We start from the raw sequence: 24,679 nt of genomic DNA on the forward strand, positions 1-24,679 counted from the left end.
TGGTGCCTTTCTGCTTTGTTAGCCTAGTTGCCTTCGCCTCTTCATAAATCAGAGTTACAGAGCACAGTGCATTTTGGAAGCCCTGGGACACCTCTGGGGCCTCGCAGTTCAATGGAGCTCATTATGGAAATCAGCTAAATACTGAGGAGCAAGATAAGTGTGAACTGTTTACCAACCCCTTCCACTAGAGACATGCAGATGGAGCTAATGGGAACTCATTTGTGGCCTCCCTAACTCACTCAACCCTCTTTATCTGCTACTGTGACTAATCTTCAGGGAGAGGGGTGTGTGTCTGCATGAAAGAGCTCTCCAAGGGGCTTGGGGTGATTGGCGAAAGGGGTCAGGAACAGACAGAGGGGGGCCAAGCCCAGAGCCTTAGAGCCAGCCAGGCCAAATTTACCCGACCCACCACAGAAGAAGCTCCTTCCTGCCTTCCAGGGCAATAGATTCTTAAATCAGCCATTTTTTTTTTTTAATTTCAACTTTTATTTTAGATACGGGGGGTACATGTGTGGGATTTTTACATGGGGATATTACACCCAGGTAGTGGGCATAGTACCTAACAGGGAATTTTTCAAACCATGCCTCCTCTAATAATCCTCAGTGTGTATTGTCCTCAGGTTTGTGTCTATGTGTGTTCAATGTTTAGCTCTCATTATACATGAGAACATGCCAATTCACTTAGGATTATAAGCTCCAAAGAATTTACAACAGACCTACCATTGGACCCAGCACTACCATTACTACTAGACACATACCCAAAGGGAAATAAATCATTATACCAAAAAGATACATGCACTTATATGTTCATCACTGAGCTATTCACTATAGCAAAGATATGGGATCAAGTTAGGAACTCACAAACAATGACTTGTATAAAGGAAATGTGTGGCCAGGCATGGTGGCTCATGCCTGTAATCCTAGCACTTTGGGAAGTCAAGGTGATTGTATCACCTGAGGTCAGGAGTTCAGACCAGCCTGGCCAACATGGTGAAACCTGGTCTCTATTAAAAATACAAAAATTAGCTTGGTGTAGTAGCACATGCCTGTAATCCCAGTTACTTGGGAGTCTGAGGCAGGAGAATCACTTGAACCTGGGAGGCAGAGGTTGCAGTGAATTGAGCTCATGCCACTGCACTCCAACCTGGGCGACAAGAGTGAGACTCCATCTCAAAAAAAAAAAAAGCGATACATATACCCCCCCACAGGATACTACACAGCCATGAAAAAGAATAAAATAAGGTCCAGCCAACTTTCTAAAGATCCACTGAAATAACAATAATGGTTAAACTAAACATCCCCCTGAGAGGAAAGCATTTTGCAGTTTACATTGTATTTTGACTTCTATTAACTTGTTTGAACCTCATAATACTCTGAGCAGGCAGATGTATTACTTCCACCCCTGTTTTCCAGCTGAGGAAACAGGTTCGGCGGGTAAAGTGACCTGCTTAGATTGCTATTGGTGAATTCTGGTTTTCTCTGTCCAAATACAATGCACTTCTCACTTTACCAAAACTCTTTAAGTGAGGTTTATTAGAATTCAATTTATGGGTTCAGGATATCCTTGAGTTTGTTGAACTCATGCGCAGATGTTTTATGTGTTGATGCAGGGGCATTTTTTTCCTGGGCAACAAGTTCAACATCTTTATGACTCTCGGGTAAAACAAAAACCCTAAAAGTTAAGACCACTAGGGCTACTGTACTCTCTGAGGGCACAGGGTATTTACCTTGTGGTCCAGAGAGGATAGACATTTTTGTTCATCTACCCATTGTTCCAAGGAAGAAGGGTACAGATTGAGTGCCATTAGGTCTCCAAGTTCATGTCTTCCCATTCCTATCTATCACCCTCCAATGGCAGCCTATGCCAGATCAACTCAGAAGTCCAGTCTTCTGTAGCTAGGGCTGTCTCTCCTCTGGTCACAGACAGAGGGGCCCTCCCTCCCCACCATAGGCCACAGGAGTTCATGATCAGCAGCCAGACCTTGGAGCACAAGGCCACCTCCTGTGCTGGACCAGGGCTAAGGGGAAGCAAGAGAAATAAGTTACCAAGTACAGGGTCTGATTCTCTCTTCAATAATCTGGGTATTTTTCACATCGATTTCAAGGGTTTTTAAATGTTAAATTACATATTATTTATCTTAATGACTGAGGTTTTTGTGGTGCCCCCTTAAATTCTGCTCCTGAAGTGAGTGCCTCACTTGCTTCTCCCTAGCTAGAGTTCAGAGAATGCTGCATCTTTTGAGGAGTTCAGCCCTGTCCAGACTTTTTTTTGTTTTGGGATTTTTTGAGATAGGATCTCTTTCTGTCACCCAGGCTGGAGTGCAGTGAGGTGACCATGACTCATCCTCATGGGCTGCAACTTCAACCTCGTAGGCTCAGACAATCCTCCCACTGCAGTCCCCTGAGTAGCCGAGGCCACAGGCCCACACCAACATGCCTGGCTAATTTTTGTATATTTTGTAGAGATGGGTTTTTGCCATGTTGCCCAGGCTGGTCTCAAACTCATGGGCTCAAGTGATCCGCCAGCCTCAGCTTCCCAAAGCATTGGGATTGCAGGTGTGTCTAGACTCTTAAGTATACTATGCTTACCTGCTGGTCATGCAATGTCACCCAGAGGACCTTAGTTCTCTGGCTCAACCCCCTTATTTTAAAGCACAGGGTATGGATGAAACAAAATAATCTCTAGGGTAAGACAGAAACAGGTTTGTATCTTGGCTGTCCTATGAAACCTTGAGGGAAGTCCCTTAACTTATTTGAGCCTCTGTTTTCTTATCTGTAAAACATAGACAACACTAGTATCAACTGTTGTGCCAATCAAATGGTATAATTTCCAGATCATTAAAATAATCCAAGTATGTGTCGGAATGTCCCCAGTGATCTGCTGGAATTTTGCTTAAGAAGGTGAGCAATGAGGATGAGTCATTTGGGGACCCAAAGCCTCCACAATGGTTCATGAGCTCTAGCTTTGAAACCATGCAGCCCTGGGTTTAAGATCTTGGCACTCTTGCTTGCTCTGAGATCTTGAACAGCCTCTCTGAGCCTCACCATTGGTGTTTATAGGTGAAAATAATGCCTGCCATTTAAAATTGTTGTGAGGATGAAACATAGTCAAAGTACCTGTGCCTAATACGTACATGTACAAGTGTTCAATAAACATCAATATTAAAATACTAAATATTATTAAAGGTGAAGAAACAGAAGCAAGAAACTGAGAGTGACATGTTTGAGAACACACAGCATGTCGGCAGCAGCACTGAAACTGAAATACAGATCCCTGGGCTGAATTCAGTGGATTCTGACCCCACTGAACTACCTTCCTCTGACTCACATAAGGTAGACCTACAGATTGGAAGTATTTGAGCAGCAAGAAAACTAGAGCCCGATACCTGCATTTGGTAGCACCAGGTGAAACCAGGTAACCTTAACTCAAGACTTGGCTCTCTTGCCCTTTCTCCCATCAGAAGAGCTGTCCAGCCATGCTGACGCTGAATTTCCCAACTTAGAGTAAGACGGCTGACCACGGCTGGTGGGGGGAGGCTGGCTGCATGGCTGTGTCTGTGTGTGCGAGTGGGCTGTGTGTCTGACCCAAAGCTAGTTATAAACTGCCTCTTACTAGGGCCTTTTACAGCAGACTCCTGCATTTCCCAGAATAATCTTGCTCATTATGATGCCGGCAGACTTTTCAAGCCAGCTCATTTTTCTTCCCTTTGTCTCAAATTCCAATACCCTGCCCTTTTCACAAGATTTCCGAGAGAGCAGTTCACAGCGCCCATTTTGTGGGGAGAGAGGGGGGTGGAAATGTCCCCAGAGGGTGAGCGGTATCTCAGCCTTAGTTTAAAAAAAGAAAAAAAAAAAAGATAAAGGAAAGAGCTTTGTCTGCTAAATCTCCCCATTTTGGAATCAAATGTTGTTTAAAATTCAGGACAAATTCTCGGCTCTCTTGCTGACAAATTCCACAGAAGCACAGAGGAGAGGCGAGAGGGAGGTGAGAGCGGCAACGTGGGAGGTGCCTAAGCCGTCTTCATTAAAAGGCTAACGAGTGAGTGCCTACTGTGTACCAGACCCTGTACTAGATTCTGTGGATACCATGGCAAGCCAAACAGACTCTTTCTCTCTCCTGGGATTTAAAGTCTAGAAAAGGAGACAGACATGACCAAATAACCAAGCACATGCAGAATTATGACCAGGGCACCTGCTTCAGAGGGAGAATACATGCTATAGAAAAGCATGTAACTCAGGCGTGACCTATGTGGGAGTCAGAGGATACTCCCCAAGGAGGTGACATTAGTTCTGAAAACTGAAGGATGATGAATAGGGGTCAAACGGGTGAGGATGGAGAAAAGCCTTCTAGGAAAAAGCAGCAGCATGAAAAAAAATCTCTGGAGCCAGAAAGGGCACAAGCACTTCAAGAGCTGGAAGGACACCAGAATTTCTGGACCCCAGAGAGCAAGAAGGTGGGCTGGGGCGTAGGGTAAGGGAACAAGCTTGATGATTCAGGCATGGGGAGATCATGCAGGCTTACTGCCACTATAAGTCCATTGAGTTTTTTTATTTTTTATTTTTATTTTTATTTTTTGAGATGGAGTTTCACTCTTATTGCCCAGGCAATCTTGTGATCTTGGCTCACCGTAATCTCTGCCTCCGGGTTAAAGGAATTCTCCTGCCTCAGCCTCCCAAGTAGCTGGGATTACAGGCATGCACCACCACACCCAGCTAGTTTTGTATTTTTAGTAGAGAGGGGGTTTCTCCATGTTGATCATGCTGGTCTAGAACTCCTAACCTCAGGTAATCCACCCACCGCAGCCTCCCCAAGTGCTGAGATTACAGGCATGAGCCACTGCGCCCGGCCCATTGGTCTTTATCTTTAGAACAAAGGTGGCCATTGAGGGATTTCAAGCAGAGGAATGACATGCAAGGCTTATGATTTGCAAAGGCTACTCTAACCACTGAGCTGAGAACAGGCTGGGTCAAAGCAGCGGAAGAAATAAGGAGCTAGACAAAATAACATGGCAGGTTGGGCTCCAGGGGAGGTGTTGGGGACAACAGAGAGAAGTGACAGGTTTTAGGAAATATCCTTGGTAATGTCATCAATAGGATTGCAAAAACGGGCCCAATCCTTCCTCCCCCCTCACCACCCCCATATCTGTACTCATGAGTAGTCCCCTGTCACACTGATTCTGAGCACAGCCATGAGGTTTTCCTTGGCCAATAGGACAATAGCAGACATGATGCTAACAAGGACTTGGACAGTGTTTGCATATTGGAACTTGCTTTTTCTTGCTGCTTTTGGGACAGTGGGATCACTGTCTGAAGAAACCCAGGCTAGCCTGCTGGAGGATGAGAGACACATGACCCAGTCAGCCTGACTCCCCAGACAACACTGTGCAAATTGTCAGGCATGTGTGATGCCATCCTGGCTCATTCAGCTGCCAGCCAACTGGCCAGCCGACCAGGTATGCGTAAGTAGGCCCAGCAGAACCCCTAGACCGGAAGTTCTCGGCCAACCCACAAAACTGTGAGCTAAATAAATGGATGTCATTTAAATCATTAAATTCTGGGGATGGCTTGGCCAACTGATATGTGCCTATTGTGTCCATTTTCATTCAACAGATCATAAGATTGAGGAGTAGGACCTTATCTGTCTTGTTGACCTCCACTATATTCCCAGGGCCAGGCAAATACTAGCCACTTAATGAATATGTGTTGAATGTGTGAATAAATACATGAATGAATGACTATTATTCATTTGATTACCTCTGGGGAAAACTTTCTGCACCAGTCCAGGCTTTTTCCCCCTCTCCACCAGCATTTGAGAGGTACACACTTCTGGGTAGAAACCAAATTTACATTCAGTCCTTAGAGATGGCTACCATGTACTAGGTTGGCACTCTCATTTGCTTGCTATGAGATCTTGAACAGCCTCTCTGAGCCTTACTATTGGTGTTTATAAGTGAACGTAATAATGCCTACCATTTAAAATTGTTGTGAGGATGAAACATAGTCAAGTGACCCATGCCTAGTATGCGCACATACAGTGTTCAATAAACATATTAAAATACTAAATATTATTAAATATTACCCCAATCGGCAGTCAACACCGGCCAACTTGATGAGATAATGACTCATATTAAATGTTGAGGACAAAGGGGAAAGGGCACATTCCCTACCTTGAAAGAGTTCACTGCCTGGCAGAAGAGATGAACACAGAGAGTAACAACAGCCTCTCCTCCTTATTGTGCATTTACTATGTTCCAGGCACTTGACACAGAATGTTTTCCTTCATCCTCACAACAACCATAGGAGGAAGATACAGTTAAAACTGTAAATTAAAGTGCCCCCTTTGTATGGATGAGAAAACTGAGGCAGAGAGAAGTTAAATGACTTACCTAAGGGGACAGAGCCACTCAAACCCAGCCTAACCACTTTGCTGCTCTATGATATTGGTACCACAGAATTGTACAAAGAGGGTATTCATTCTGCCTGGGGTGGAAGAGCAAGAACAGCAGAGTGTTAGAAAGGGTTCTGCAGATAAGCTGATTCTAGAAGAAAGAACAAGGATTTCCCATATGCGCAAAGCCAAGAACAGTATTCCAGACTGGAAACATAGCAGGAACAAGAGCTGGAGGCATGGAGTGTGTGGTCTGCCTAGGAACACTAAGCATCAAGAATGACCATAAGGAAGAGCACATGGGGATAATGGTGGGATCAGTGCAGGTGGGGTCATAGGAGCTAATGAAGGCCAAAAGGAGTGGCCATGCCACCTCCCAGGACCCCCCTGCTACTCATCTCTGCAGAGGTGAACTCTGCTCCTGATAGAGTAATATCACCCTAGATGGAGTTATGACCTGGATTCCTATCCCAGCTTTGATTCCTTGCTATAGGGTTTGGGGAAGTTAGATCACATGCCTTCTCTGGGCCTCAGTTTCTACCTCTAGAAACTGAAAACGTAGGATAAGATCAAAGGACTTTCTATATATTGAGTACCTATCATACACTAAGAGGTATTTACCTCATTGATTTAGCCTGAGGATCAAATAGGTTAATGCACATAAAATGAGTAGCATGGTGCTTGCACATAGTCAGTGCTCAAAAGCTCTAGTCATGCCTATTGCTGGTGTCATTTCCATTGATTGCTAGAGTAATCCTATGGGTTATAGTGAGAATCAATGACTCTGCCTGGATTAAAATCCCAGCTCTGCCACTCATTTGCTGTGTGGCATTAAGCAAGTTAATTAACCACTCTGGATCTCAGTTTCCTTGTCCCTAAGCTGGAGTTCCTACTGGTGCCTATTTCCTGGAGTTGCTCTAAGGGTAAAAATAAATGATGTATATAAAACATTTAACTGCTATAACCAGGCACCTACTATGTATCTAAAAAATGTTAGCTGCAACTAGACATCCCATTTTGCAGATAACAAAGTCAAGGCTCAGGTTGGTGATAAAACTTGCTCCAGTTAACATATCTAATAAATGATAATGCTGTGACTTAAGCCGGGAAAATTCTATTTCCCTATCCTGTGCTCTTAATGGTGCTCCAGATGCCTCTGAAATGCCTTCCAGTAGCTATAATCCTGCTAAGAGCATTATTGCTTCTGTCTAAAGTCATTGAAAAACTCTAAAATAAAGAATGGCTTTTCCGGAAAAACTTTTACATCCCCAGAAAGGTTGGAATTAATGTATGTTCCTGATATACAAGCATACCACATTCCAAGTTGGTTTTACGAGGGGAAGCTCTAAACTTCTATGATTCGAAGGTGGTAAATGATAATGACAAGGTATTAAACTTTGTGGGGGAGTGACAGGCCTCAAATCCTCTCTGCAATGAGGCAAAGTGTAAATAAGTGAATACCTAAGAAAGGGTACCCAGGAGCAGGCAGCCTTAGCCTGGGAGGAAGAGCAATGGTTCCCATCCCAGCTGTCACCAATCCACTTTGTGCCTCAAACAGAACACTTAACCCTTTCTGTACCCACGTTTACCGATCAATACAGGGCCCCATACTTTATGATCCAAACTGCAATACTACTGAAAGTGAAAAGGGGTACTATGAATTAAGGAGACACCAGGACCACAGATGTAAACTTTGTCCCAGGAGCCCTGAGACACGGAACCCTACCTACCAGCAAAATGCTAAGACCACATCATTATTTGTAAGGGCCTTTTATACTCTGTGTTTAACAACAAGATCTGTTGCTGAGAACTGATCCTGATCAGGTATTGGAGAAGTTTAGGCATGCTAGAACCTCATGAAGAACATATGCAATTAAAGGGAGTGGATCAGGGAGAAAGCTGGGACACTTTTAGGGGCAGGAAACATTTATCTGTTACCTGTGATAGATTAATGAAAACAAAAGTGAGAAATATTAAGTGATAGTTCCTTGTACCTCCAAGGTACTTCATGAACTGATTATGGGGCCCACCTGCCTCTTCAACCCACCCACCAAGCAAGTAAAACAGAACAAAAGCCGAACTGTGTCTGTACCAGAAGAGAAACTCACTGCCTTGCTCTCTTGCCATCCCATGTCTGAAGTGTCCTCACTTAGCTAACCTCATCATCTTTGATGCCCTGTATTTACCTTCCAGACATTCCTTGGCCCACTGATCTACCAGATATGACTTGAATCCTAATCCTGAGTTACCCCAATTGGCAGTCAACACAGGCCAAATTGATGAGATAATGACTCAGCTGTCTTGGCTCTTAGAATCTGGTTGCAGGGAAAATCCTGGAAAGAACTATTTCCAAACTTACCTGCCATCTGTTTGACATGAACGTGGGATGCTTCCTGAGAACCAATGGCTTCTGGTGACTCTAATTACCAAGACAGTTTGGAGGTTGGTCACCTAGGAGATCTGCTCTTTGGGATATTCTCCTCCACTATGGTACAAGAAGACCCTTGTACTTGGCACTAACTTGGAAGAATGGGGAGCTCTCAACTAGAAACACTTCATCTCTTGCTATGCTTCTGCTCCACAATGTGATGGAATCATTCTTTAATATAGCTGCATTTCTACCCCACATCAGAGATGATTGAAAGCAGGGGAAAATGTTCGTATGAAAAATGGGGGGTTTTCAGTCAAGCAAATAGAAATCTGAAGGGTGATTTGATTAGAGTAGCAGCTTGGTCTAGTGAATAGAGCAATGAATTTTGAGTCAGGGCCCCAGACTGCATAAGACGTGTAAGGTATCAAACCTCTCTGAGTCTTTCGCTCCTAATCTATCTCACTAGACTTCTGGGTGGCTCAACAGGATAATGGGCATGAAGTGCTCAGAAACTCCAAATTGCCAGTTCATATGTAAATGATGAGTATCTTTTAGGATGTGAAATGTTTTTCAGAGAAGGTTGTCACTGATCAATTATTCTCTTTGCTCATATAGGACTGACAGGGCTCCTCAATTCCAGATTCTGCATACATTGACAGTTTTGGATTGCATTTATTTACAGTATAGAATAATCCTACAGCAATTCTACCTCCCTCAAAAATAAAGGGCTGATTCCCTGGGGATTGAGGGATAGAGAATTCTCAAACATCAATTAGTAGAAGAGGTGAAGTATGGAAGGAACAGTCAAGGTCTTTTTGATGTTCTGAGTACAGAGCTGACATTCATACCCTTGTGACATAATCAAAAAAAAAATGATGAGGATGATGAGGAAGTAGAACATTTGATTTTTTTTTTTTTTTGCTCACTTTCCTTAACTGAAACAGGAGTAATAGTTAACTCTTCTCCTATGCTTCTTGAGGGCAAAATCTGCACCCAGTTCATCTCTTTGTAGGGTTAGTAAATATTTAATTAATAAATGATTCATTAACTAGAAACCATTTGAATCATATGAAGAAGTTATGAATAATCTAGGCTCCTAAAGGCATTTCGGGTGGTGAAATGGAGGTGACTCTTGACCCCTTATACTGCAAGAGAAGCCATCCTTATTACATCCAACCCTGATCAACAAAAAGTATATAGAGGCTGCCTTCCCTTCTCCCATTCCCCTTCTCCAGGTGCCCAGATGGGTGCTGCAGCTGTCTGCATTTCCAGAACTGCAAGAAGGAAGGCAATAAATTATCTCTCTTTGGTTGCCCCCTCTGGGTGGGGATGGTCTATGGAGTTATTTTGAGTGGCATCAACTTGCGAGAGAAGTTATGTTCTCCCTGCAGAAGTCAGACTTATCCAGCTCTTACCATCTGCCTTTGATTAGCTCTCTCTCTCTCTCTTCCACCTTCAGGCTGTGTGTCTTTGGAAAAGTCACTTTGCCTCTCTAAACCTAGCTACTTCTCCAGTAAAATCGGGATCCTAATTCCCATCCTGGAAGGCTTCTGTGAGCAATGCATGAAAGATGCCTTGCTTCATACCTGGTACATTTTAAAGGCACAATATAAAGTAGCTGTTACTATTTTCTCAATTTAGTAGCTGATGAAAAGGAGGTTAGGGGATTAGGTAAGATAATGTATGTAAAGTACTTCACATAGTGTCTGGCACCTAATGAGCACTCTGTACGTAGTGACTATTATTAGTGGAGATAAAGATGTGTATATTACAAAAATAATAATGCAAAGGAAAAATGGATGAAACAGAAGAATACAAAAAGTGCTCAGCTACATCAAAGGAGAAAGACAGCTGCTTCCAGCTAGGGAAACAGGGTCAGTTTCCCCAGCTTCACTGATGATCAGAATCACTCAAGAGGCTTGTTAATACAAATTCATCAACCATAACCCACATTCTAAGAATCTCTAAGAAAGGGGCCAGGGAAGGAGCTGGGGAAGCTGCATGTTTAACAAGCACCCCAGGATTCATATCATGAAGGAAATTTGGAAAACTTCCAAATTCCCCAGAGTGAATGCCATCCAAGCTGGGACTTGGCTGCTAGGTGACAATAGTGATAGTAGTCTCCAGCTTGAGAACCAGACGATGTACATGCACTTCACATCAATCATCATAAACTTCTCCATAAGATAAGTATCAGTAGACCCATTTTGCAGATGAGGAAACTGGCATTCAGGGAGTTGAAAGGCATTGCACTCTGGAAAGTTTCAGAGACAGGTTTCAAATTCATTCCTGTCTAATCGCAAAGCCCTCGTGCTTTTCTTTAGGCAACACTCTTGAGACATTTATATGTGTATTAAAGAGACATTACAGTGTGGAAACAGCATGAGTAAAAGCCTGGAGGAAGAAAAGCCAATGCTAAAAGAAACAGCAATAACAGTAGTGTAATAGTAGTATGGCCAGGGCACAGAGTAAGTAAAAGGCAGTCATGAGAGGAAACGTAGGTAGGGCTGTATCTGTTGTGTTCAGGTTAAGCTACTGTTACAAAGAGACTTCCAAAATGCAGGCTTACATAAGGGAACAGTTTGTTCCTTCCACACAGGAGTAATCTGTGGTGAGTGTCCCAGGATTTCAGCAGGCGGGGGAAGGAGCAGCTCTGATATACATGGTCACCTAGTGACTCAGGCTTCCAGATCAGCCCTACAGTCAACATGGGGCTTCCATCCCTACTCCAAGGCAGCTGTCCCAATTGTTGCCATATCTAAGCCAGAGAATAATAAGGGCCCAGAGTTCAGGGCAGGCAGGTTTGCCTTTTAGGAAATGGACTTGAATCTTCTAGAAATGAGAAAGACACTCACCTTCCTTTCATGTACCCTCCATTGACCTGAACCTAGTCATATGTCCACACCTAGCTGCAAGGGAAGCTGGGAAACATAGTGACTGCTTAGGCGGCCATGTACCCAACCAAACTTGGCAGGAAGGGTTGTTGTGTTATTAAAAGAAAGGAGGAGAATGGATACTGGGGATCTCTGTTATGGGGCCATGTAGGGTGAGAACATACCAGAAGCAAAAGCTTACATAGTGTTTTGGCTATCCCAGGCATTTTCTAAATATTTTATCTGTATTAACTCAGTTAATCCTTACAAGTAATTTGAATGCCAGAAGTGAGGGCATCCTCAAAGAATAAAGTCTTTAATTGGATTACAGTAAGTATTGAGGGGTTTTGAATAAGAGGGTTGCAATTGGTAGCTCTTCATTACATGCTCTTCATCTACCAAAGGGTACATAGCAGCAGAAGCAATGAAAAGGACCTAGGCCTAAAAAGTTGTAAGCCATCCCTGTGGCTCCCTCACTCTGGGGTCATCAGTCACAGATCTCTTTATCTCTTTATAAAATGATGGTGGTGGAATGGTTGCTGCCTGAGGTATCCCTCACTCTGCAATTCTGTGCCCTTGCCAGATGCCCTCTTGTGAGCCCAGAACCACAGAGGACACTAGAAAGGAGAAGAAATATAGGTATAGAGACACAACAAATTCCCACAGGACAGCTACAGAGTAAGAAAAGTCTGTCTCAAGGAGAGTGGTAAACGGCATTCGCTAATCCTCTATCTTTAAAGTGTCAGTAAACACTGCCACTAGTCTTCTGACAGGGAGAAAGCTTGGGAGTCATCCTCAATACCTTCTTCTCCCTCATCGCCACCTCAGTGTCTATTCCAACAGTGCCAATTTTATCTCCTAAATATATGCTGAAGCCATCCCTTTCTTTCTAGCTTTACCATTATGGCCATAGGTGGAACCATTTTTCTTTCCCCTGGACTACCACAATTACCTCCCACGATCTCCATCTTCCCTACTTGCTCTGAGCCAATCTTCTCAGCCGCAAAAGAGATCCTGGTATAAAACAAATATAAGCTTGCCATTTCCCTGCTTAAAACCCATCCAATGTGTCCCACTGCTCTTAATGAAAAGGCCAAAATTCTGCAATGTCTTGCAAAGTGCTGCCTGATCTGGCCCCCATCTATCTCTCCAGCCTTATTCCATACAACTTTTTTCCTTCATCACAGGCTCTACCCATCCTCGCCCTTTTTATTAATGAGCCATGCTCCCTATTGCCTCATGAAGACTTCTGTATATCTTGTTTGCTCTGCCCAGAATGAGTCCCTACCCCTTTCGTGTCTCAGCACCACTGCTGCTGCTTCAAGAAAGCCTTTCTCAATTTCTCCCCCATCTACATCAGCCCCTCCTTATCTTAAATGCTACCAATTTATATATTTATTTGTGTGATTATATAATTACATCTGTCACACATTAAAAATTCTAAGCTCCAAAAGTACATGAATCTAATTTACTTTATTCATCATTATCTTTGCCATGAATAGAAGTTGAGTGAAATAATTCATGAGAGAGTGAATATCATTCCCCATCATCTATAGAATATAATTCTAAACTTCCTATCCTTTCCTTTAAAGCCCTGCTCAGTCTGGCTCCAGATGCACCTTCAGAAACATGAGCCTGGACATATAAATCCTGACCCAGTTCCTCTCACTTAATTCTCACAATGACCCACTGAGGTAAATGTTGTCCTAATTTTCACAGATAAAGAAACTGAGACTTAGAGGGAAACTGAAACTCAGAGAAAAAGACAGTGATGTTCTCCAGCATCCAGTATGATGTCTATTTTTTTGTTGTTTTTGAGACGAATCTTGCTCTGTCACCCAGGCTGGACTGCAGTGGTGTGATCTTGGCTCACTGCAGCTTCCACCTCCTGGGTTCAAGAGATTCTTCTGCCTCAGCCTCCAGAGTAGCTGGGATTACAAGCACCTGCAACCATGCCCTGGCTACTTTTTGTATTTTTAGTAGACACAAGGCTTCACCATGTTGGCCAAGCTGGTCTTGAACTCCTGACCTCAAGTGATCCACCTGCTTCGGCCTCCCAAGGTGCTGAGGTTACAGGCATGAGCCATTGTACACAGTCTGATGTCTATTTTTTAATAATCTTTTTATCAATTTGTTTAGATGTCTTAGTATTCTTAACTTCTCCAAGGTGGTCTTAGGGTATTTGAAACTTGAGACAATGGGTATCTGCCTGTGTACAAGAGTTTCTAAGAAGTTGGAGTTCAACATAAAAGGGTCTGTGACAAATACATGAGCTGTGGAGCTGGTATCAAGAAAACAGGAAAGAAAAGAATTAAATTTGATAGTAAGCAATCTATTGATGAACCTGGAAATCCCACATTTCTTAACTCTTGCATACCATCCTGGGGTGGGCAGATGTTGGTTTACCTCTTTTGAGGCAAAACCTATGAGTCTGAACCCTCTTGGATTTTTAGTATTGGACTTTTTTTGACCTACAGTATGTATGCACACACACACACACGCATGTACACAAACACACACAATCTGAAGTTCTTCCCATGGCAATGGTGCCCACATACTCTTGCCAGACCACATTGCTTCTCACTGAAGATAAGGATAGTACAGTGGATGACTAAGAGTACAGCGAATTTTCCACCAAAGCTATATTTGGATAAGATCTAATGTGATCAAAGAAACATATCTAGGTTTCTAAATCTTTGGATTATGCAGTAATTTAAACAGAAGTTTTGCTGTGACAAAATGCAGCATCATCTATCAAAGCTGGTTGGGAGGATTTTGTAAATGAAAGAGAAGAGAAATTGGTAACTCAGAAAAAGCAAAGAGAATAGAAATTGAAGCTCTTTGATTGGAGCGAGGTGAAAAAGGACCTCAGGAAGAATAATTAATTGGGAAACAGCAGCATTTGTTTGGGCATCTGAAAGGTTCCTGTGTACCTTGTCATTAAAATCAACCATGCCACCTCTGGTGCCACATGTCTATCACCAGAGGTAGTAGGCAAATGTGCACCTCTGATGTCTACATTTACCTCATTGCCCTTAACTAAAAGGCGTCAGGACAGCTCCCTAGAGGATAGCTTGTGCTGAATCCTGACACAGAGAAAACCAAGGTAAGCCTGGGACATCCTGTTATTTTCAGAACATTAGATATCAGGGATGGTAATCAAGGAAGCCAAGACCCAAACCTGAAGAAGTTGAAATGTAAAACAAAGAGCATAGTCAAATTGAAACAGCATAAAAAGCTGCAGGCCCACATTGATGATGATGAGAGCTAACGTTTACATGCCAGATCTTATTTAAAGCACTTTACAAATATTAAGTTTAGAATATACAACCACTTCCAAAAGTCTCTGTACTGTGAATAAACCCATTATATGTAAAAATAAGCTGAGATACACAAAAGCGAAGTAATACATTCAAGGTTACCTAGAGGTCCAGGGCCAGGATCTGAACCCAGAAAGCCTGACTCTAAGCTCTTGTTTCTCAGTCACAGCCATGCTGCTGTGTAGAGTATAAAATGGCAATATTAAATGCCTAAAAAGGAGTTTTAATACTCACATGAACCTCCAATATTATTCATAGAAACACTGCATATTGATCAACCCAAAGTTTCTAATCACAGATAATAGAGAGTGGCAAGAAAGGACATAACTAGAGAATGACTTGCCACCCGTTATTCTTTTGATGTGATATATTGACCAATTCATGACCCTAGAGACAGATAAGGTTATAGATGGAGAAGGTAGGGCTTAAGAAGGTTGAAAGTATGCTACGAACTTGAATAGAGACTGTGTGTTAAGTGAGAGGTAAGAAACACCCAGGATGAGGCCTAAAAACCATGATGTCTAGCTCCTGAGTCACAGTGGAGAACATACCAGAATCAGAGGGCTCTTCTTACAATCACCCTGGGTTCTGACTTCAAGCCGACTTCACCTACTAACTTATTAGAGCTTTATGACCAACTTTCACGGGGAAAGGGGAGAGCGACATTATTCTACACCACTACAGAGTAGGTTTAAATCCTGGTTCCAAAATTTACCGACTTGGGAGATCTTGAGCAAGTAAGTCTCTTGACCAAACTGCACCTCAATGTCCTCATCTGTAAAATGGGAATAATAACAGAATGCACTGTAAAGGGCTATTGTGAAGATTAAAATAGGATGATACAGGTAAATCACCTGGCACAGGATCCGATACTTAATACTCAATGAAGATAATGAAATAATCTACAGCCTCTCTTTGTGGACAAGCCCAGTTGTACTAGCTACTCATGCCATGCAGAAGTTTTTCTGGGGCTGGAGAAAAGACATGTGAGGGAGTCAAACTAAAAACGAATGCATTTGTTGGAGTGTCATTGGTGGGTTCATCTCCTCCTCTTCATATTCTTAGGAATATGAGAAGGTCAAGGCCACAATTCACATTTGGATTAGTTCTTACAGTTTATCTATCATATCCCTATGAGGTATTAACAGATGAAGAAACTGAGGTTTGGAAATGGGGAACAACACCTCCCAGGTCACACAGTAGGTAAGTATCAGATCGTAGAGCCACAACCCAGGTGACCTGATGCTGAGGCCAGCACCATCTCGACAGCCTTTTAAGAGCCTTGGCTTCTCCTCTCTGCTTCCCTCCTCCCACAGCCAGAAAAAGAGCAAGAACAAGCCCCACCTCAGCCATGCTAAATGCTGATTTTCTTCCTGTAGCAAGGATGAAACAATTTCCACAAAGGTCAAAGAGAGTCACATGACACTTTAGTTTTCTTTACATGATGATGTTTTTTAACCTGACAGTTGTAGAGTTCGTATATTGTGTGATTTGTTGTTGTTGGAATTGCCACTCTTGTTGGAGCAGGGATCTGAGAGTTCATTTTTAAAAGCGGTTGTTAGCAAAGGATAAACACATGTATCTGTGTGCTGTTTGTCTCTTAAGGGTGTGTATCTTAGAGGTGTGTGTATGTTCTGTGCTTTGTATGTGTACTTTTAAAGATGTGTGTATTTTAGTGGAGTGTACATGTGTGTTTGCATGTTATACTTGTGTTTATATCTGTGCTAGGTGGACCTACATTTGTATACACACATCTCTGAATAGTACACGTGTAATATTACATGTGTCTGTATGTATCTGTGCATTGTGGTTACTTGTGTACATGTTGCAAGAATGAATATTGTTTCTATGAGTGAGTTGTGTGCATGTGTGTGTTATATATGTGTGTCCATCTATTGCATGAGCTGGTTGTGTTTGGTGCATTTCATATGCCTTTGCAGTATAGGTGTGTCTCTGTTGTTGCTGGGTGTTGCATGGGGATGCACGGTGCATCTAGGAAGGGTGTGTTCTGCATAAGTGTATACTGTGTGCCTGTGTGTACTTATGTGTGTAGTCTGTGCCCTGTAGGGTAAAATATGGAGTACCTATGGGTATGTTCCTTGTTTCTGGGCTATGTTCTATGTCTGTGTGTGGGTGTTTGTGCTGCGTATCTGAATGTCTGTGTTGCATGTGTGCACATGTATGTGCCTGACATAAATTCCTCACCAGGCCTCTCTGTCTCTGAGTGAATTCTGCCCCTCTGTCTCCCTTCCTTCTCTTTCTCTGACCCGTTTTGGTGCCAGTGTCTGGTAGTTATTAGCTGGTCAGACATTTTTATCTCCTCAAAATATCCTATCGCTCATATCCAGCTCAGTAATCACAGGAACGGGCCTCGGAGACATCGTTTATGCCACAGCCTCCACAGACCAGGGGAACTCATGTCGCTTTTACCTATTAGTCACTGAAAATAAAGACTCACAAGAAAAATAGCTGCTGTCTCAGGTAGGATTAACTATTTCTGAGCCAGTTTGAGTTTTCTTCAGTGAAGCTATAAATATTGCACAGGCCAGGGCTGAAATGTAAGGGGCTGGGAGCTTAGAAATACCTGGAACTCCAGCTTCCCACAACTATGATATACAATGATTAGGCTCAACTGTTGTTTCTCACAAGGAATGCAGCTGGCATTTTCTAGGAAAGGCGTGCAGGGGACGACGTGTTGTCCAACAGGATGATTCTGCACACTGTCGGCTGTTCTGCCCGCCCAGCCCCACCCACCTGATGCTGATGCCCTGAGTGTCTCCAGTCATATAACTGCAGAACATCTCCACATGTTCAAATTCCCCCAGAGACAGGGAGAGCTGGACCACCCTCTTGTGAATCACTAAGCTAAACAAACTATAGAAGTATGAGTTCATTGGATTAGAAGGGACTTAAATGACAGCTTTCAGGCATTATCCTCCCGGAACTCTCTGCTGTGTTTAATTTATTCATCCATCTATTCATTCTTAGTCATTATTTCAACAAACAAATATTTGCTGAGCACCTCTGTGCCAAGTACTTTTCTAACCGTATTGGATATAAACAGGGTGAGCAAGGCCCTTGTTCTCCAGGACCTTATGGTCTAGTAGGGAAAACAATCAGTAAACAAACAAATAAGCAAGAAACGATGGGGAAGGAATAAGAGTTTGGTGGTCATGAAACAAGAGTATTTGATAGTGTGAAGGGGTGGGGCTTCTTTAGCTTGAGGGAGGGCAAGGAAAGGCTTTCCTGAGAGGAAACAGGTGAGCTTAGGTCTAAATGTTACAAAGAACCAAGATAAAGGCTGGGCACAGTGGCTCATGCCTGTAATCTCAGCACATTGGGAGGGTGACACGGGAGGATCACTTGAGGCCAGGAGTTCAAGACCAGCCTGCCCAACATGGGGAGACCTCTGTCCCTACAAAAAATAAATCAGCTGGATGTGGTGGTACATGCCTGTAGTTCTAACCACTTGGGAGACTGAGGTGGGAGGACCGTGTGAGCCCAGGAGGTCAAGACTGCAGTGAGCCGTGATCATGCCACTGCACTCAAGCCTGAGTGACAGAGACACATAGCCAGGAAGGGCAAAGGTGTGGGAGGGGACAGTGATTGAAGGAGAGAAGGGACAGAGGAAGTTGGAGAGGCGGCAGAATCCATATCACAAAGGGCCTTTGGGCTGTGACTACAGTCTGGGTTTTATTCTAAGGGCAATGGGAAACTATTGTAGGATGCTTAAAAAGAAAGCTATGTATAGGATAGATTCTAGGGGCAAGGAAAGAAGCCAGATCAGAAGGGTCATCATGTACCACAAGGAAGCAGAGGCTACGAGGCGATGAACTGGAGGTAATGAGCAGCCTCGGTGTAGGGCCATGATTCTCAAACCTCAGTGTGCAGCAGAATCCCCAAGAAGGCTTGCTAAAGTGCACATTGCTAAGCCCTCCTCCAGAGTTTCTATTCTGATAGGACAGAGGATGGAGCCTGAGGATTTGGACAGAATTCTGCATAGCCAGAATAGGACATAAGGGTGATGGATGCATTGGAGGATGCTCAAAGCCCAGCCTTTCTCGAGGAGAGGACCTCCACCTGTGACTTTTTCTCAGGTGATGCGCACCCTGCTGGTCCAGGGAACACTTGAAAACCACTGCTGTTGAGAAGAGATAAAGAGCAAAGATGAGGAAAACAGGCATGTCCAATTAAGGTCCCCTTAATTGCATCCAATAAGGAAGAAAACAATGATAATGGCAACAATACAAATTCTTACTATATACTGGGCACTATGCTGAGTGTTCTATGTGCATCATCCTATGCAACACCATTCTGAAGGAGATATTATTTATTCTCATCTTGGGGAAGATAAAATTATGGTTTTAGAGAAACCGGGGATCTGTCCAAGCTCCTACAGCCAGGAGCCTCATTTCTAGGTGAAGCCATCTGATTCCAGAGTCTGCAAGTTCAATCAAATCTGTTGCCAAAGAGCCTGGAACTTCTTTGGATTCTGAGTCATCGTATCAGTCTTTTCTCAAGCCGCTAATAAAGACATACCTGAGACTGGGTAATTTATAAAGAAAAAGAGGTTTAATGGACTCATACTTTCACATGGCTGGGGAAGCTTCACAATCATGGCGGAAAGCAAAGGAGGAGAGAAGGCGTATTTTTACATGGTGGCAGGCAGAAGAGTACGTACAGGAGAACTGCCCTTTATAAAATCCCTGGTAGGGGGTGTAAAACCCCCTCATTGGAACATATTCATCTAGATAATAAACTGTTCTCCCCCTAGTTAACCTGAGGGAGTCTCTGTTTCTTGCCCCCTGTATAGTAAATCAGACAATTGGCACAGCAGGGGCCAGACCAGAGGGCACCTGACTGTAGTCCATGGAATGGTTCTTTCCACTTTACCTACCATCTCTCCATCTACAGGCAGAGAGAGGAGACAAAACTCTTTCCCCTCTCTCTCCTCCACTCAAATACACACACAGACACACACACATACTTATTCATGCATGCACAATTTCTCATTCCATCAGCGTATCAGCATGCCGGGGCTCCCTGTCTGCAAATATTTACTCCCAGCTTTTTTATCTACAAGACATAAACAATTCCAGCATATGTTCAGCATGGGCCACCTGTAACGGTTCCAGGGCCTCTCTGCCTTTGCTGTAGGAGCTGATGATAAAGGAGGGTTATCATCAGCTCCAGAAAAGCTCATCTTTTCTGTGGCTTCCTTCCTGATCGACTGTCTTGTCAATCCTGATAGGACATAAAGATAATCAATGCACTGGGGGTCCCCAAAGCCCTGCCTTTCTTGAGGAAAGGACCTCCAAATCCACTGGCCACAAAGTGTAGCGGTCTTGGACAATGCTTGTCAGAGCTTTTATTGAGGGACAGTTTTAAAGGTACACAAAAGATATTTCCAGAAGAAATGCAAAGAATTCTCAACTGCTCTCCACAAAATGGATTACCATCATGCAAAGTACAAAATCCTCTTTAGAAGACTTCATGAAGCCTCAAAAGCAAAAGAATTGAAAATTACTGAGCGCCTAAAGTTGGACAGATGTTTTGCTTCTAACATCTCACTTATCCTCACTACAATCCTATAAAGTAGATACCATTACTATTTGTTCTGTAAATGAGAAAACGAAGGCACAGAGAGGTCGAGTCATTTGCTTCAAGGTCACACAGCTGGTAAATGGCTGATATGGGATACTATCCAGCAATCATCTAACTCCAGAGCCCAGGAGTCCATAGTGCTGGGCTGCTTCCTGAGGCCATGGAATCAGAGTCAGTATGAAGAGTTGCACATTTGCCTAGGGAAAAGCAGGCAGTTTGGTGCAAAAACTGTCTATTAGATTCCCATTTTGGAAAATTACTTGGGCCATCTCTTCTCATCAGGGTCACTGCTGCTTTTTTGTGTGTGCTGGTGGCTTTTTATCTAGAGTGGAACCGAAAGTCAAAACACATGAGCACTTATTACTGGCACCGCGCAGGCAAGGAGGTGGAAGAAATATGAATAAAACATGAGTTTGGCCGTCAAAAAACTTAAAAGGGATATGATGAGGAGCTGCAGTGCAGCAATGTATGAGAGTTCCAGTTGCTCCAGATGCCTGACAACTCTAGATATGATCGGTCCTTTGAATTTTAGCCTTTCCGGTGGGTGTGGGATAGCATCTCATTGACATTTGATTTGTGTTCCTCCGGTAGCTAATATGCTGAGCAGCTTTCACGTGATTATTGGCCATTGTGATACCTCTTTTGTATTCAAGTTCTTGCCTGTTCAAGTCTTTGCTAGCTTTTTGTGGTATAAAGTTATGGAGTACAAGTGCAATATTGTTACATCCATAGACGGAATAATGGTCAATTCAAAGCTTTAGAATATTCATCACCCAAACAACATGTGTTGTACCCATTAAGTAATTCTCATCACCTATCCCCCCCAAAAACCCTTCCCCCTTCAAAGTCTCCATTGCCTGTCTTCCACTGTCATTGACTTGTCTTTTTCCTATTAATAATTCTTTGCATATTCCTAATATGAACCCTATTCAGATTTATGTGTTGCAAACGTCTATTCTCCGTCTGTGACTTTTACTATTGGTGTCTTTCAATAAACAAATGTTCTTAACTTTAATAATATTTCATTTATCATTCAAAGTGTAAAATTCCCTTTAGAGAACTTCATGAGATCCCAAAAGAAAAAGAATGGCCTAAATACTGAGCACCATAAATTTTCTTTTCTGGCTGGTGATTTTTTTAATGTCCTATTTAAGAGTTGTTTCCCTCCAAGTCATGAAGATGTTTTTCTGTGTTTTCTTCTAGACTCCCTATTATTTTACCTTTCTTATCTGTGTCTATAATCTGTCTTTAATTAACTTTTATATATGGTATGAAAGAAGGGTCAAGGCTGATTTTTGTCCATATGGATATTCAGTTGACCAAACAAAAATCTTTCTCTTCCCTTTGAATGTCAGTTATGTTTTTGTGGTAAATAAGATCATAAAATATATGTGGGTCAGTGTCTGGACGGACAGTACTTTTAACCTGTATTAAAAAAGTAATCTTGGCCGGGCGCGGTGGCTCACGCCTGTAATCCCAGCACTTTGGGAGACCGAGGCGGGTGGATCGCGAGGTCAAGAGATCGAGACCATCCTGGTCAACACGGTGAAACCCCGTCTCTACTAAAACTACAAAAAATTAGCTGGGCATGGTGGCGCGTGCCTGTAGTCCCTGCTACTCAGGAGGCTGAGGCAGGAGAATTGCCTGAACCCAGGAGGCGGAGGTTGCGGTGAGCCGAGATCGCGCCACTGCACTCCAGCCTGGGTAACAAGAGCGAAACTCCGTCTCAAAAAAAAAAAAAAAAGTAATCTTAAGAATGGTGGGATAGAAGATGAAAAACCAAAATTTTAATTTTTATCCTGACATTAATTTCCTATGCAACTTTGGGGAAGTACTTCCCTTCTCTGAGCATCCATTTTTAATTTAAAAATATATATATATGAGGGAATAGGACAAGAGGCCTATATTACTCCTTATGTCCAAATACACAATGGCTTACCAAATTCAAAGTTTTTTATAGTTAATCTCTCTATGGACCTAAGTTTTTTCTCAAAATTGAGCTCGAAATGAGCCTAAAAATTAGCTGCAAGTGGCTTCATAGAAATCTTTCTGAAGGAAAGGAAGGATATGAGAATGAATGGGGTATGAAATGTTGTTAGGATTTAGATGCCTGTAGTATTCACTTCCTATTGTGGTTGTAACAAGTTACCACAAGCTTAATCATTTAAAATAGCACGAATGTGTTATCTTGTCATTCTTTCTACAAATCAGGTCAACCTGGAACTCACTGGGATAAAACTAGGTGTTGGCAAGCCAGTGTTCCTTTCTGGAGGCTGTAGGTGTGAAGCTGCTTCCTTGCCCTCTCCAGCTTCTGCAGTTTTGCTGGTCACATACCTTGACTCATGGCTCCCTTCCTTCATTTTCAAAGCAGCAATGTTACATCTCTCGGACCCTTCTTCCATTGCCACATCTCCCCCTCTCTGACCTTGAAAACGTCTTCACTTTAAAGACTCATGTAATTTGGTTGAGCCTACCCAGACATATTAGTCTGTCCTCATGCTGCTAATAAAGACATGCCTGAGACTGGGTAATTTATAAAGGAAAGAGGTTTAAGAGACTCACAGTTCCACATGGCTGGGGAGGCCTCAGAATCATAGTGGAAGATGAAGGAAGAGCCAAGGCGTGTCTTACATTGTGGCAAACAAGAGGGCTTGCGCAGACGAACTCTCATATATAAAACCATCAGATCCCACGAGACTTATTAACTACCACGATAACAGTATGGGGGAAAACCCACCCCATGTTTAATTATCTCCCACAGGGTCCCTCCCACAACACGTGGTAATTATGGAAGCTACAATTCAAGATGAGATTTGGGTGGGAACACAGCCAAACCGTATCACCAGATAATCCAGAATAATCTCTCCAGTTGAAGATCCTTAATTAAATTACATTTGCAAAATTATTTACAGGTTTCCGGGATTAGGATATGGACATCTTCAGGGGCCATTATTCTGACTACCACAGGCTTACCAATGCACAACTAGGTGAGATGTTGAACTGACTATTGGCCCAAAAAATCAATATTCAGTTTTCAAACTCCTCTAACCTCCAACTGGATAAGAAATTAAGAATCTCCAAAGTGGGAAAGGGCCCAAAAGCTGAACCATTAGGAAAGCATAAGAGACAATTGGAAGTACAGCCTGTTTGTAATAATGCCACTCGCCAGCTGTGTGACTTTTAACGAGCCTCTTGACCTCTCTGGAAGGAAGTTTCCTCATCTTTTAACCGAGGATTCTGAAAGATGTCTAGAGAAATCATCTTATATTTCTCCAGGGACCAGACACATAATGAAAATGTGTAAAGCAGCCAGGTAAAACTTTTAAAAGGTATAGTGGGATCTTTGGCAAACTGGAGGCCAATGCCCTATGTAAAAACACTCAAATGACATATTTGTGCTTGCCAAAGAAAACACTGACCACAGACCCCTGTACCAGCTGAACTCTAATGATGCTTCTGGCTCCAACATCTGTTGGTCTTTGCAGAGCTTCATCTCGTATGCATGTGTGTGTGTTTATTTTCTCACCTTTGGCAGCAGAAGGGGAGGTATGAAGCTGAACTAGAGTGCTCACATAAAAAGATGGAGAGAAAAAGGAGCTGGAGAGAAAAGATCAGAACCTTTCTTCCCCTCTCCCTAGATGGCAAATACACTGCTCTGAGAAGGCAGCATCCCAGCTGTGCAGAGTTCAGCCTGGCCAAGGCTGGAAGGAGACCCAGAGCAACCCAGGCCTCATTTACGAAGGGTGTTATTTCACCCAGATAATGTAACTGAGTCACTCAATTGAGCATAAAATAGAAATTTGGCTTCTTATCTGCCTCAGACCTGACTTTACTATTTTCTTTCTGCAAAATACATTTTTCACTATCTTATCTTCTAATAAACAATCCTGGCTCGGCAGCCTTGTGGCAATGGCACTGAATGCATTTCAGAGACATATTTTTCTTCTATCACTCCCCGCTTAAAGACTTCTGTTTAAAAGCCTGCGTGTTTTCCCCCTCCCTTTTGGAAAAGAAAATATATCCCATTTGTATGCTGTCTTCCTTTAAAGAACGTACATATTTTTCATGAGCTGTTCTGATGGTTTCCTCCTTATTTCCCCTTTTGCTCACTTGATCAGAATTA

At 42.9% G+C, this 24,679-nt stretch overlaps 1 long non-coding RNA gene across 1 annotated transcript in view; it reads right to left on the minus strand.

The window, feature by feature from the left end:
- Positions 1–20,142, minus strand: part of LOC116532359 — a 241,611-nt gene extending 221,469 nt beyond the window's left edge. Inside the window, exons 1-3 of the long non-coding RNA XR_004260836.1 lie at positions 20,073–20,142; positions 16,297–16,483; positions 15,668–15,727 (exon numbers count right to left, since the gene is read on the minus strand). This is a non-coding gene — a long non-coding RNA (uncharacterized LOC116532359). The remainder of the gene's footprint in view (positions 1–15,667; positions 15,728–16,296; positions 16,484–20,072) is intronic.
- Between the last annotated feature and the right edge of the window lie 4,537 nt (positions 20,143–24,679).

Source organism: Sapajus apella, unplaced genomic scaffold, assembly GCF_009761245.1.
Source record: "Sapajus apella isolate SASKATOON/1434 unplaced genomic scaffold, GSC_monkey_1.0 scaffold76, whole genome shotgun sequence".
Taxonomy (NCBI): domain Eukaryota; kingdom Metazoa; phylum Chordata; class Mammalia; order Primates; family Cebidae; genus Sapajus; species Sapajus apella.